At 39.6% G+C, this 14,653-nt stretch overlaps 1 protein-coding gene across 1 annotated transcript in view; it reads left to right on the top strand.

The window, feature by feature from the left end:
* The first annotated feature begins 4,088 nt into the window (after nucleotides 1–4,088).
* LOC110967876 (transcription regulator protein BACH2-like) overlaps nucleotides 4,089–14,653 on the top strand; it is a 33,655-nt gene continuing 23,090 nt past the window's right edge. The window contains exon 1 of the mRNA XM_022217622.2: nucleotides 4,089–4,367. The gene's annotated coding sequence lies outside the window, so the exon portion shown is untranslated. The remainder of the gene's footprint in view (nucleotides 4,368–14,653) is intronic.

Consider the following 14,653-nt stretch of genomic DNA (forward strand, 5'->3'; position numbering starts at 1 on the left):
AATTAGTTTAGCATATTGGCATACAGAAACAAAAATCTAAAATTTCAAGAATGATTTCAAAATAAAGAATTTCACAAAAGAAAACGGCACCTGCCAAACACAAAGTCACAACACTCAATACCGAGTATGGCCTCCATTTGCTTTGATGCAGGCAGCAATCTGTCAGCGCATGCATTGGACCAGGCTTCTGATTGTGGGTTGGGAACAGCCCATACGCCTGACTACGTCACTGTAGCTCAAACCGGCCTCCACCATACCCAGTGCTGTTCACTGGACTAACAGTGGTGGCCTTTTTTGGGCCTTTATATAGGCCTTCAAAACCCATTCTCAAATTGTGCAGATACTCACTGAGTATTGCTTGGTGTGTATTTGGTTCACTTTTGCAAAGTGACCAACCCATGTGCAATGAATCATGACAAAATGACAACTCATCATTATCTCAACTACCAGGGCACCAGATCATCAGTAAATCCACAATGAATAATTACAACCCCCCTACAAGTAGAATTCTGCGTACATTTCTACCTCAAAGTTTCTATTGACTGTCAGTATATGTTGGCTACACTCATAGAGCATTGGTGTTGGTATGTGCTTATATGGGTGAAAGAGAAACACATTGTAAAGAGCTTTGTGCAACCTAACATAGGTTAAAAGGTGCTATATAAGTATGAACCAATTACAATTTCACAATATACAGTTGTAAACGAAAGTGTGAATACTCTTGTAAAGACCAAGCATCCCATGACAGTCCAGTGCAGAGTTTCCAGTGCGTCTTATAACTCTTCATTTTGTATGAGGCAATCATTGAAACACATGTCTTGTTCACTAAAAACATGCAATGTGGTTCTTTCATTATTTTGTTATAAGTGTTTTGGAAATATGACAATCTGTTCAGTCAAAGTTATAAATACAGCAACCATCAGCTTTGGTAATGTAGGTAATGTTAATTAGATTTCTTGGTCGCATGACCTCTTAATTTCTCGTGATTACAATTGACTACAGCTGCGCACTTCTCTGAGTCAACTTTAAATGGGGTCAGTTTGATACACTCATGACACACACTGCTACAGACACAAACACTACAGTAGGAAAGTCTGAGGAGCTCAGCAAATGTATGAAAATGCAAATCATTGACTGAAACAAGTCAGGAAAATCATTTGTAACCATTTCAAAGCAGCTAAAAATCCCAAAATCATCTGTGCAAAATATTGTTTGAAAGTATATAGTGCAAGAATATAGTGTGTGACACCGTTGTGTCACTGCCACGATCAGGAAGAAACCCAAACTTTCACCTGCTGTGGACTGACAGTTGGTCAGAATGGTCAAGAGTCTACCCAGCATCACAAAAAGCAGATCTGCAGTAAAGTAGAAGCTGCTGCAACACAGGTGTAAGTGTCCACACTCAGGTGTGTTTTACATTACTGTGAGAGGCTGCCCTACAAGAAAGAAGCTCTTTCTCTTAAGCAGCACCTTAAGGCTCAGCTGAAGTTTGCTGCTGATCACATGGACAAAGAAAAGGCCTTCAGGAGGAGCTTCCTGTGGTTGGATTAAATAAAAAAAAAAGTGCCATTTGACAACAACAAGAAGTTTATTTAAAGGAAGGAAGGTGAGACCCCTAATTCCAAGAACACTAAAGTATTGTCAAGCATGATGGTGGTTGTTTTATGCTCTGGGGCTGTTTTGGTGCCAATGGAATCGGTGCGCCACATAAAGTAAATGTTATGATGATGGAAGATTACCTCTAGGGTTTCTTAGACTATCTTTCCCAAATTCCTAACTTAAATCCCATCAAAAATCTATGGATTGTGCTGAAGAAACAAGTCTGTCAGAAAGGCTTAGTTTACCTGCACCAATTCTGTCAAGAGGAGTGATCAAAGATACAACATGAAGCTTGTGGACATCGTGGAACCTTAAGACTGCCATGATACACAATGTCTTAAGTGAACACTGCAGCAAAAAGAATTGGCTGTCCAACAGGTATGTTATATTTGTGCGTATTTGTCACTGTTAAATGTTTCAGATCAAATTAATTTTGTTATAAGACAAAGATAACCCAAGAAAACACAAAATGCAGTTTTTAGATTATTTCATTTATTGAAGGAAAAATGCGGTCCAGCTCATCGTACCCCATGTGAAAAAGCAATTTTCCCCTTAAGTATCAATCTACCAAATTCACTTGGCAATTTAGTTGAGTTTCACCAGATACAGTCATGATTGCTGCCAGGCTTGTTGAATCTAAACAGTACTAAATGGAACTCTAACTTAGTGTCAGTGGTGGTATAGGCTATTGCTATGAGCTTTGCTGTGTCTCTTAGCTTGCAGCTAATGCCATTTAGAGTACTCTAACATCTTTCTAAAATCAGATTACTGTAACTATAACAGTCTGCTCTAACTGACAGACACATCTCTCTAGCAGAGCATCTTGAAGAAGATGAAAAACAAGTACAGCCAGACAGTCATAGATGAGCCTGAAACAGTATCTGGAAAACAATAAGAAATGGTCCGTATTTATATAGCGCTTTACTATACCTGCAAGGTACCCAAAACGCTTTACAAGATACATCACATTCACCCATTCACACACACATTCACACACTGATGCTTTCAGATATGGAACTTAGTGGTCAATAAAAGTGACAGAACAGAAGAGCAGCAGACTGAACGGCAGGACACAAACTGGTGTTGTCAAACTCACAATAAACTGAAGCGCATCATAGTATCATGAGCCACTCAAATGTCATCACTCTTATTTCTACTGTACATATTTATTTATAGGATCATTATTAATGAAGCCAAGTTAGGAATGAGAGGCTGATTGGAATCATGTGCTGTTAACATATAACAATGTATATATTCAGTAATAATAATCCTTCTTAATGAGCAAATCTAGTCATGAATGACCCATGCTATCACATAACTTTACCCTTTAATGTTACAGTTACACATATTGATTATTGGCCTTTTAAAATGACCAATAATCGATACTGACATTGATTATGCAGGGATGGTAGTAAACCTCCACAAACTCGATGAACCAAATGGCATCAAAGGGCAAAGCGTGATGAAACAATCAGAGCAGCTGACCAGCAAAGAATTTTGTTCCGGAGCTCCAATTTTTACTACCTTTCACATAAAAAATACACAGCTCACCAAAACACACCAGCAGGACAAAGAAGTCACCCAGGTGCAGACATGGTGGCAGATTTCATCAGCTTCAGCCTGACCCCTTCCTTCTCACACATTGCATTGACTGTTCAACTGTCCTTTATAAATCTCCTCTCACCTCAGTGACAATCCCGTGACCTGGAAACACTTCTGTTTAAAACGTCTTTACATAATTTAAATTTATTTAACCACTCCCTTCTCCCCGCTCTGATCACTCAATTCAGCCTAATCAGGTAAATGACAACTGATCTGTGGCCATATCTTCACCTAAGCACTCCATGAAAACACTCCTTGTGAAGTGAATTTTAAAAAGAGAGAGATTGACAGTTTTTTTCACATCACAAAGCAAAATAATAAATGAACTTATATCAGTTTGTCAGTAAGCAGGTGTTCTTTTATCCCCGGTGAGAAGGATGCTTTCCAGCTCCCTCACAGGCCCTAGAAAACATATTGGTCATCCCTTTTCAGGAGCATGTTACATTTGGGATTATTCCCGAGTTGTGCCAGGTACAGTGTGTGAGCATGGCAGATGATTTCTGGAGAAATGAGGACTTCATTCTATATTTGGGCTCAATAGATGAAAGCATGATCAAAAAAGGTTCCTCCAAAGCAACTACTTCAATTAAAACTCTTTAAATGTTTAATTATAAAGGTGTGTATGACAGCATTCATGTACAGTCTCTCCCCAGACATTTGATTCAAGTTTCAAACGCCGCTTGTTTTCCTGATATATGTGCAGTCTGTGCGCAGACAGAGCAGACCGTAGCGTGCAGCCAAATTTGGTGACCGCGTGAACCCTCGCGGACTTGGGTGAAAGATGACGTCTATCTCCTACGCACCCTTGCGGACGCGGAAAGCATGAAGGTGTCGGCTACGTCACGGCCAATAGTTTGTGTCTGCACCGTCAGGGAGGGCGGGGCTTGAAGGGATGGAGAGCCGCTGTGAATGAGGGCCAGCATGACGTCAGGAAACCAATGTCAACAATGCAGCTCTTGGAGGAGAAAAGGCGTTTCAGCTGCACGCGCGCGGGCGCGCGCACGCACGCACATACACACACGCAGGAGAGCAGTGTACCACAAAGCGACCGATGTCTGCGGTCCTTTAAAAGCAGTTTGGGCTGTGGGAGGACAGCGGACAGAAAACACGATGTGGACTCACTCTTCTTATCTCTAGTGAACTGAACGCAGACGAGCAAAAATTAGGTGAGTCTGATATTAAGCAACCAGCTGGGTTTTATTAGGCTTGAATAAAGCAGACTACAGCCAGTTGTCAGCACTGGGTTTGTTTGTTTGTTTGTTTGTGTGGTTGTCTTACTGGTCTCTGTGCATTCCTGAGGTGTCCCATCTGATGATGCTATTCTGCTTTGTGCCGACATGCGTCTCTAATAAACGTGTCCCCTCTGTGGTCGGTGATAGTAGGCAAAGTGCAGCTCTGACAAAGTGATTCTGTGATTCAGGCCTGTTATCGCCAAGCTGTTTGTTTTGCAGAAATCACTAGCACCACTTTACGTTATTCCAAACACTGAACAGGGATAGTAGCTGAATGTTGGTGCCATGTAGTGACCGAGCAGACCTGTTTGTGTTGTCTTTATGTCGGACCACACGCGTCCCTTAATTCTACAAGGAAGTTGTGCACTGGTCTGCCGTCATTTGTTGAATTATTACCTTTATTATCTAACTCGTGTCTGCAGAGGGTTAAACGGGGGCTCATGTTTTACATGGGAAGCAAATAGTGTTAAATACTGGGCTAGATGCTGTCAAAGTGGGCCAGAGGGACAAAGAGCCAGTCTCCCACTCCCTTATCCCGCCCCCAGACACCCAGCTGTGGGCTGCATGTCCCTAAGCAGGAATGCCTGTTTGGACTGTGATGATGTATCCTCATATTTGTTGCATGTTACATCCATGTGAGGTTATGTGTCAGAGATGTGCCACTGCCCTTCCCCTATTAGAATTTGCTACTTCAGAAGCCTTAGTTACCGTAATTGATATTATGTCTACCTCAAATAGTTTGTTATAGCCTATTCATTTATCACCAAAATCTAGTATTATGAACTAGACTGGAGTTAGTGGCTGTTTGTATCACTTGTTCAAGCCATTGAGAACATGGCTTGTTGTGAACAGATAAGCTCTTTGTTGTCCTTTTATTGTGCAGTCACTACTACAGAGCCACATGCCCTTCTTTCATCTGCCATGCCTCCCTAATAGAAAAACAGTAACATCTGAGTATTTGAAGCACTTACTATCTCTCCTTCATGCTGTCTGGTGATTTGCATACAGTTCAGTGGAACAGAGCTGATGAGAGGTGACTGAGGCCCATGAAATATTGACCACCACCACCTCGTCTGCTGCAGACAGTTATCTTGAACAAAGATGGCTGAAATATTTCTTTGGGCTTCGTGTAAATGTTGTCTGCTCAGGTGAAAGCATAGACAAATTTAGAGTAATATTTTACAGAATTGTTACTATTTTTATAAATCAAGTAATGCTTAATGCCTATTTCATAAAAATGGAAATATATTTTCAGGTTTGAGAAAACAGCCAGTGGTGTCACTATGGTTATCTCTGCTTGGGCCTGTGCTGCACAACATTTGACCATATTAGAAAAAAAATCAGTCTCTTGCAGGTTCTCTAACTTTGTCGATGTGATATACATAAATATCAGATTGGCGTTTGTGTTTCTCAGGGTAAACATGGCTACAAAATAGAAGCACTCTCTTGTGCACTGCCTCGCTACTTGATACTGCCATTGTGAGACGGTGCCATAAGAAAAACAAGACTGAGTATTTTTAAGTTAACGATTGTAGTTAGATATTAATTATTATTAGGTATTGTTAGTGCTGAGTTGATTGTTAGGATTTGGAGTAGGGTTCAGATTCTATGGAGAATGAAGTTCCATGGCCATGAAGGTAATTTGCGTTTTCAATCCATTTCGATTCTGCTAACTCTAACCACTCAAACAATCAGAATTGATAAGAATAACAGCAAAATTCCACTTTTACATAAATGCAGGAGTAATACTTATCTAATGACATGATACAATGTATTATAGTATAACAGTCACAGGAGTATTTTTCTGTATTGAGTACTTTTGTGTTTAATCTCATGGTACATTTTCCTGATTATGCATCCATACTTTACTTAAACTGACATTTTCTAAGGAATACTTTTATAGTGTGCTGCTAAGTCTTTACTTAAGTAAAGGATCTCCACTACAGGCCATCTCTGTCAACTAAACAAACATTTAATAATTACATGAATTAAAAAAAAGCTGGAAAAGGCACAGAAAGGCAGAATTTTGAAACTCCACAGCACTCCCCCAGGAGCTCTTCATATTATCAAGTCCTTCCTGAGTTCTCCACAGCAGAGTCGTGTGAAACACTACATACAGCTAATAAATGTTACCAAGAGATACACAAAACCAGAAAATGTATTTGTAACTGTAGTGATGATGCTGTCCTTTGTGTGATTTGTTGAATAGATGTGTGTTTATTTTGCTTACTATAAGTCCTTGTAAAGTATTTGCTAAATTAACATGATTGTTGTGCGAAAAAGTGGGTGAGAACTCTCATTTCTCCTCACCACTGGTCTGTTGATGCTTTCATGCTGCACATTACACCATACACAACATCCTTATGTGTATTTTGCTTTAATTTAACCAAGCTAATGTAACATTGCAGCATGTACTATCCCTGGTTTGTTTGTGTTAATATCATGTTGCAGTTCACATCCATGATATGGAGGATTAAAGTAAAACATGCCGTCATAATTAGTATCAGTTATCCTTGATTAAGTTACAGGTGAAATGTGTTTTAGTTGTTTGTTCCTTTGTTCTGGATCACCATGCAGGACTAATGTTTGGGAGGGGGGCCTGCCCAAAACTTCCTGAATTTATGGTGTTGGTGATGTCAGAGTTGTCAGACCAAGTTTTTTTTTTCTTATTGAAGAATGTTTCTTTTGTATTAAAAGACATCAGTCAGTATTGCTTTCACATGTTTAGCTTTCATAGGGAGACAGAGAGAAATGTAGAAATGCCAACAGGTTTCTAGTGTGTACAGTGAGATTGTTTACAGATTTGTTTGCATCTGGGCTGAGCGCCCTATATAAGGGGCAGAGAGTTTGCTTCCTCAATGTGACTTTTTTAAGTAGCTATGAGTTAATTTTGAAATTATTTTTCTTTGTAAACTATTTCTGTATTGTTTTGTAACATAAATCTCACATCAACGGAGAAGTACTGTAAAATAAAATCTTCATCTCTTTTGTTCTCAAGAAGTCTGCTGAGTCTGCCTACCACCTTCCTTGATCTTTCTGGCCAGACTACTCCACATGTTGTGACACAGTCACATAGTTGGTGGCTTTTACCTGCTAGTCACACAGCTCAGCAGCATCTGAGTAGGTTAACTGGGAATAATGTTAAATTCACTATTTATTAAGAGAAATGCATTAGATGATGTAAAGACATACAGGTGTTGAGCTCACATAAAAGATGGTGCAGACAGGTAGCTAGGTCCTGGTAGATGTCTGCAGTGTGTACAGTACACTGTGTATTTGCTGACACGAGGGAAATTAGTTTCAGAATCAATATACAGGAATGGCAGTTTCTTAGTAATCCTAAGGGACTGGAATTTTGGAACGATTTCTAAGTTGGAACTTCTTGTCAGTACCCAACCCAAATGGCCAGTCAGCTTATTACGTGTTTATTTTTCAGCAGGGTGCTGATACGTGTCATATGTCTATTGTTCAATCATGACTGGTGCAAGGCAGAAAAAACGTGATTATTAGGAATCTTTTTATGGCCAACTGAGTAGTTGTTGTTGCTTTTGCTCTGGAATTGAGCGTTGGAAGGAGGGGAAGAGTGTGGTGTTCAAAGGAAAATGTGTACTCCCAGGGCTTTCAAAAGGAATACAACATGAATCAACTCAGGTATGGAAATATTTTAAGTTCAATGTTTCAATAATTCAATGTATGTTTGCCTGAAAGCAAACCAGACATCTGCATTTTCTCTCGGCTCTGTTTTTATATTTTATAAAATCCAGCCCGTGATGGACATTTTAGCCAATCATAGGGTTTTTCACACAGGTCATGGCGTGAGTTGGATATGTTGATTGAATGGGTTAACTAGGGGCTTTTCATTCAGGAGACTGGAGTTCTCTTGGTTTTCCTTTCCTGAGGTGGTCCTCATGTGAGCTAGTTTCGTCCAAGCGCTCAACGGTTTTTGTGACTGCACTTCGGGATAAATTAAATTCCTTTTTTTTTCTTTTTTCTTTTTTTACAATTTTCAGAACTGACTGACCTTCAGTTCTTAAAGTAATGATGGACAATTGTTTCTCTTTACTTAGCTAAATGGTTCTTGCTATAATATGGATTCTATCATTTGTCAAATAGGACTGTTAACTATGTACCAACCTGACTTCTGCACACAACTGATCTGAGTCTATATATAGATCAACATTAATGTCGGAAGAACACTTGCTGTAGTTTGACATTCTATTGTGTTTGATAATCCTAGAAGCAATGCAAACATCAAAAACACTGAAATAAATCACGGCATTTCAGAATTGTAATACAAATCGTGTGAGATTTCCTTAAGAGCAACTTTGTGGTAGGAAATCAGCCCACACGTGCACTTTTGTTGTGACGCTTACACTGTGTTGCCTTGTGAAGGAGATAAAATAATCCTCTGCTTAACATTCCTGCCTTAATGAAACATTTTAGAAACTGATCATTTTTTCACCCTGTCAATTTATTTATTGCAGTTTTGATGTAACACATTTGACCTTGGCCTATAGGTTATAATGTGTAATTGCTCTGGCCCGTATTAGGAGCTGAAGCCAGTGATGTCTGTGTGACTGGACCGTCTGATAAAATTAGATTCCTGATGATGTCATATGATAAAAGTACTAATAGTAGTTACTAACATGCACTGTTGACATGTAATTAAAGGCACCAAACCGCAAAGCGTCCTTTTGCCACAACAGTGTTTACCAATGTTCCTCTCCAGTGTAACTGCTATGTGAAAACATACATGTGGTCCAAGAAGACAGTTCCCTACCAGTATTGATAAATCTCTTGCATGCAGAGAAATGAAACAGTGTGCATAAGTTTATTATTCTAATCAGTGTTAAAAACCTAGATATTATGCCAATTAAACAGTGACAGTGTAGAATAGAATGCTTTATTGTCATTATACAGTGTATAATGACATTGGAAAGCGTCTCCTTTTCAGTGCAAGAAAATCTTAATAGTGTAGATTTTGTACTATGACTAAGCTTGTTTTAAGGGAGCACCCACATGTCAGACCAGACCAAATGAGTATGTTGGCCACCCCCATTTCATTTACAACCAGGGTTGTGTGCATGGAAGTCAAATTTTTTTAAAGTCAACTGTTAGTCTGCCCCAGGGCAGCTGTGGCTACAAATGTAGTGAGAATGTGTGAGTGAATGAATAATGGATCCATTGTGAAGCGCTTTGAGTGGCCAAAAAAGCGCGATATAAATCTAATCCGTTATTATTATTATTAAGTTTTAGTAACATTAGCTTCACTTGACCTTTCACTCCTTCATGGGTCATGCTCATGACCCAACAGAAACATACATAGAGGAAATGAACAAACCTGAGTGGAGAAGCAGAGAAGAGCCTCAAAACAACAGTAGAGCCTTTCACAGTGGCCTGAAAAGTGTACTACTTCATTTTTAAAGTCCTTGTTTTTTGTACAGAATTTCTTTATTAATCTCAAAAAGCTACAGACATTTGTGCTTGCATGCACACAGATGCTGTACACACACAGATGGTATACCCCACATGACATAATCAGGGCAGGTCAGACAGCAGGCAAGGGTTATAGAAAGTAGGGCATAGTATATAGGACAGTGTATATACTCACACACAGTTAAGATTCTGTGAACAGAGGCTCAAGTGAAGGAGCAGAGACACGACACCAGGCGTTGGCAATTTATAGGAAAATTTACAACAAGCACAAAGGTATAAAGAACTACAACAACTGCCAGAAGGACTACACAGGAAATAATACATTACACAGGAAGTGACCAGAACAATACAGGGCATAAGGCCCTCTAGGGAATGAGTGGAGTTATAGCTATGCACCAAAAACAAGATATGGACCAATACCAGGCTATACAACTAAACGACTGATCTAGAAACACTGACACGACAAAAACACAACGCTTCTCTGGCTTGGAGATCAAGGGAGAACTTAACTATGGTGGTACACTGGGAGCAGCTGAGCGGGGAGCAGGTGGCTTGTGGCAGCAGGTTGGTGGCTGAAGGCAGGCACCAGAGAGCAGAGGGTTCCAGAGGTCCAACAAACCGGGTTGAACAATGATATAGCTGCTGTGGTGAATAATGGCAAGTCCAGGTGAGCACAAGCAGGTGGGAGTCTAGATGTGGCTGTTCAACAGTCCAATGCAGAATGAAGTGCACCGTCTGCTTATATGGGGAGAAGGTAGTTGTCTTGATTACTCCCACCTGCTTGTGCACCAATTCAGTTGATTGGATGGAGAACACCTGCCCTCCTTGTCACACACACACACACACACACACACACACACACACACACACACACACACACACACACACACACACACACACACACACACACACACACACACACGTTTGTTTTTCTATACCGGTGGGGACTTACCATTGACTCCCATTCATATCTAGCTCCTAACCCTTACCCTAACCCTAACCTTAACCATCACCAAATCAATGCCTAACCCTAAACAAACGTTTTTGCACTTTTACATTTTTTATTAACAACAATATGGCCAAGAAAACGGTGTTGCCACCCATGGGGACCTCATTTTAGGTCCCCACCGTAAGACAAGTCCCCACCTTTATAGCAAATAGTCAGGTCAAAGTCCCCACCGGAATAGCAGAAACAAGTACACACACACACACACACACACACACACACACACACACACACACACACACACACACACACACGTTTGTTTTTCTATACCGGTGGGGACTTACCATTGACTCCCATTCATATCTAACTCCTAACCCTTACCCTAACCCTAACCTTAACCATCACCAAATCAATGCCTAACCCTAAACAAACGTTTTTGCACTTTTACATTTTTTATTAACAACAATATGGCCAAGAAAACGGTGTTGCCACCCATGGGGACCTCATTTTAGGTCCCCACCGTAAGACAAGTCCCCACCTTTATAGCAAATAGTCAGGTCAAAGTCCCCACCGGAATAGCAGAAACAAGTACACACACACACACACACACACACACACACACACACACACACACACACACACACACACACAGACACACACACACACACACACACACACACATGGAATGAGGAATGAGGGAAGGAAAACCCACCACCATCTTGCTCCAGAGGCAGAGGGCATGACACATACACAGTACTACTCTGTCTGCTGTTACAAATTACTGATAAGGTCAATCCATGTCATTTAATTCATGTTCTAATTCAACTACTTCAGTAAAAATACATATTGTCTTGTTCAGGTAAAGGTTTGCTATCACATATAGTTAAATTAAGCTACAGTATATATCATTTTAAATTTCCGGGTGCTGTATTTTCCTGTTCAAGCATTTGAGATATAGGGTATACTATTACTATTAATATAACAGCAGTGACACGAAAATTAGATGATTAAATACTGGAGGTCAAACAATATGCCTGCTATGTGTAAAAATCTATCTTTGACCAGGGATTGGGGGTATATATGTACATGTTCTATAGAACTGGTAAGACAGGGTGAAGTTTATGACGTATTTTTTCCTCTTCCTACTGCTCCTTAGGGGATCACCACAGTCGGTCGTCAGTTTCCATTTGTTTTATGATCAAATTTGGCAATAGGTCCCCAGATAGCAAACTATGGGTGAATCAATGTTGAATCTATGTTGAGACCTAACGTCGAAATTATACAGAAAGCGCAAGGTTGATAAAATGTTGAGTCAACGTTTGCTTACTTAGAATACATGTTTGCAAACATAGATTCAACATTAATTAAACATTGACCTGTCAAACATTTTAATTAAACCAAAATACAATGTAGATTCAATGGTATCTTTTAAACACAAACTTCAATGTTGACAAAATGTTGTTGAATCAACGTTGATCCAACCATCAATCTTCAACCGTAACCACAATTCAACCTTCTTAACCCTAATTCAACATTGATTTAACATCTTTTGCTGTCTGGGTAAAGTGTGATTTATGGTTGAAAAGCAAACGTTGACTCAACATTTTATCAACCTTGCGCTTTCTGTATAATTTCGACATTAGGTCTCAACATAGATTCAACATTGATTCACCCATAGTTTGCTATCTGGGTCTTGTAGCCCGTCCTGACACAAACCTCCACCTCCACACTTGAGACTTGCAATGAGGATGCATTTGCTTGTGCACAGGAGTGGCTGCTGTAAGTTGTGTCATACTTTATATACAGTATTTACATAACTTATTTCCACTCAGTGCATTCTGGAAGAAATTAGCTGCACTTCACCTCCCCTCTCACACTTAACTGCAATTTTATAGTTTTAGGACCATGAATCTCAGTTAGCTGCCCATCAGCCCAGTCTGCTGCTTAAACGTGCCATCCTCTTCTCACACATTAAAGCACACCCCAGACGACATGATGAAACCACTGGCAATGCCTTGCTAATACAAGCCTTCTCTCTGAACATTTTATCCAGCATGACTGGAAGAGAAAAAGAAAAAACAGACGCATAACTTTGAACGTGAAAGACACAAAGAGACAAATAGGAAAACATGATTGTATATTGTTTAGGCAGTTGCTCTTCAGCTTTCCTTGTAATTATATATCCAGTTGTGACAGCACAACTACCTCTGGCTTTTCCTTCTCAAATAATAAAGTCAGCATTGCTGTCACGGCTACTCAGAAAACCCAAATGAAAAGCATGAATCACAAGTAAACCAGTACAGGCTAAGAATGAATGAACTTACAGTATCTACCAAGATTTGTGATGAGTAAAAAATGAGGGGTCGGTGTGTTGTGGACATTTTTTGGCCTTTATTACATTACCATAATGTGACTGACTAAGTTCATGTTTCTTCTGCAATTAATGGTCCAAACTGTTTTTATTAGCTCATTCAGCACACTACATGGATGGCACGTCTAAGTAATTTGAGGCATAGCATAAAAAAGAAATTAACCACACGCAGCAGTTTGCAGGTTATACATTCAATAGGAGGTATTAACCCAGTCACACAAAACTGAAATTGAAGCCTTAAGCACTTTCAAATGGGTTTTTGGATTAACAGAGCCAAGGAGTTTGTTTTTCACAATGTATGTAAAAATAATTCTAAGCTCTATGAACTGTTCGTATGGTAAACAGGATCTTATCTTACTTCCATGTGGTAAATGAGTTAATGATTTATCATAGGTTGTTATGTTGTTGGACATATTTATATTAAAGAAAGATGTGTCTTCATAGCTGAGAAATGTACAACTAATGCAGTCAGGATGACTATAGCTGTAACTTCAGTGGCAAAGCAGGTCCACAAATCACAGGGTTGATCATTTTAACTCCTCAACCATTGGTGAATAGGTGAGTGACACACATTTGGACTCGCTCAGGTTAACAAGACACTTTAATTTACTTGATTTATACTTAATTCTAAAAATTGTGTTGTATGAGGAAAAAGTACAGTTTGTAGTTAGATATGCAAACATATTTAAACCACAAACTTTTATTATTGATGGCAATGAGAAATCCTACAATTTTATGCATTTTCTTTTCTTCATGGCGTTACGGAGCAGGTCAGAGACTCAAATGTGGAGCAAACAAGACACAGCAGACCAGAGTACTGAATAATAACAAAATTTACTATAAATGTGTACAATAATTTGCACAGGAAGTATACGGGCAAAAGGGGAACTGACAGGGCATACACAGATTGGTGACTCCGAAGGGAGAGGACTTTTGGATGGGCAGGTAACTACCCATGAAACTGATAGAAATAGAAATGCTAATATGACACGAATCAGACAGACTTAAGCTTCTAAAAACAGGAAACACGTACATGGCGCAACAAAAACCTTCTAACACTACACATATCTACATGGTGATTACACAGAACATGCTCAACAAAGTACACAAGCGCTACACAGACTAAGACTCAAAGAGAGAGCGCGGCTCCACATGAGCAAGAGAGAGCATCTAATGCAGTCCATTGGCGAATATGTTTTTGATCAAAATTTTACCATCTTGAAAAATTAGGTATGACATGAAAAAGCACAAATTAGTGGCCTTGCATAATGAATTGCTTCATCGATGAGAGCCAAGTGAGGTGTCTGAAACTATAGAAACACATTCAACACAGTAGTAAATGACTACAAAAAGCAATGTTAATAAATGCGTCTTTGTTTTTCTTTGGTTTTCACTCCCAGCAGGAAAGGATAACTAGAATTCGGAGGGAACTTGGGTAAATAGTGGCAGTTGTCAATTTCCAAGTGT

This window comes from Acanthochromis polyacanthus, chromosome 1 (genome assembly GCF_021347895.1).
Source record: "Acanthochromis polyacanthus isolate Apoly-LR-REF ecotype Palm Island chromosome 1, KAUST_Apoly_ChrSc, whole genome shotgun sequence".
NCBI lineage: Eukaryota > Metazoa > Chordata > Actinopteri > Pomacentridae > Acanthochromis > Acanthochromis polyacanthus.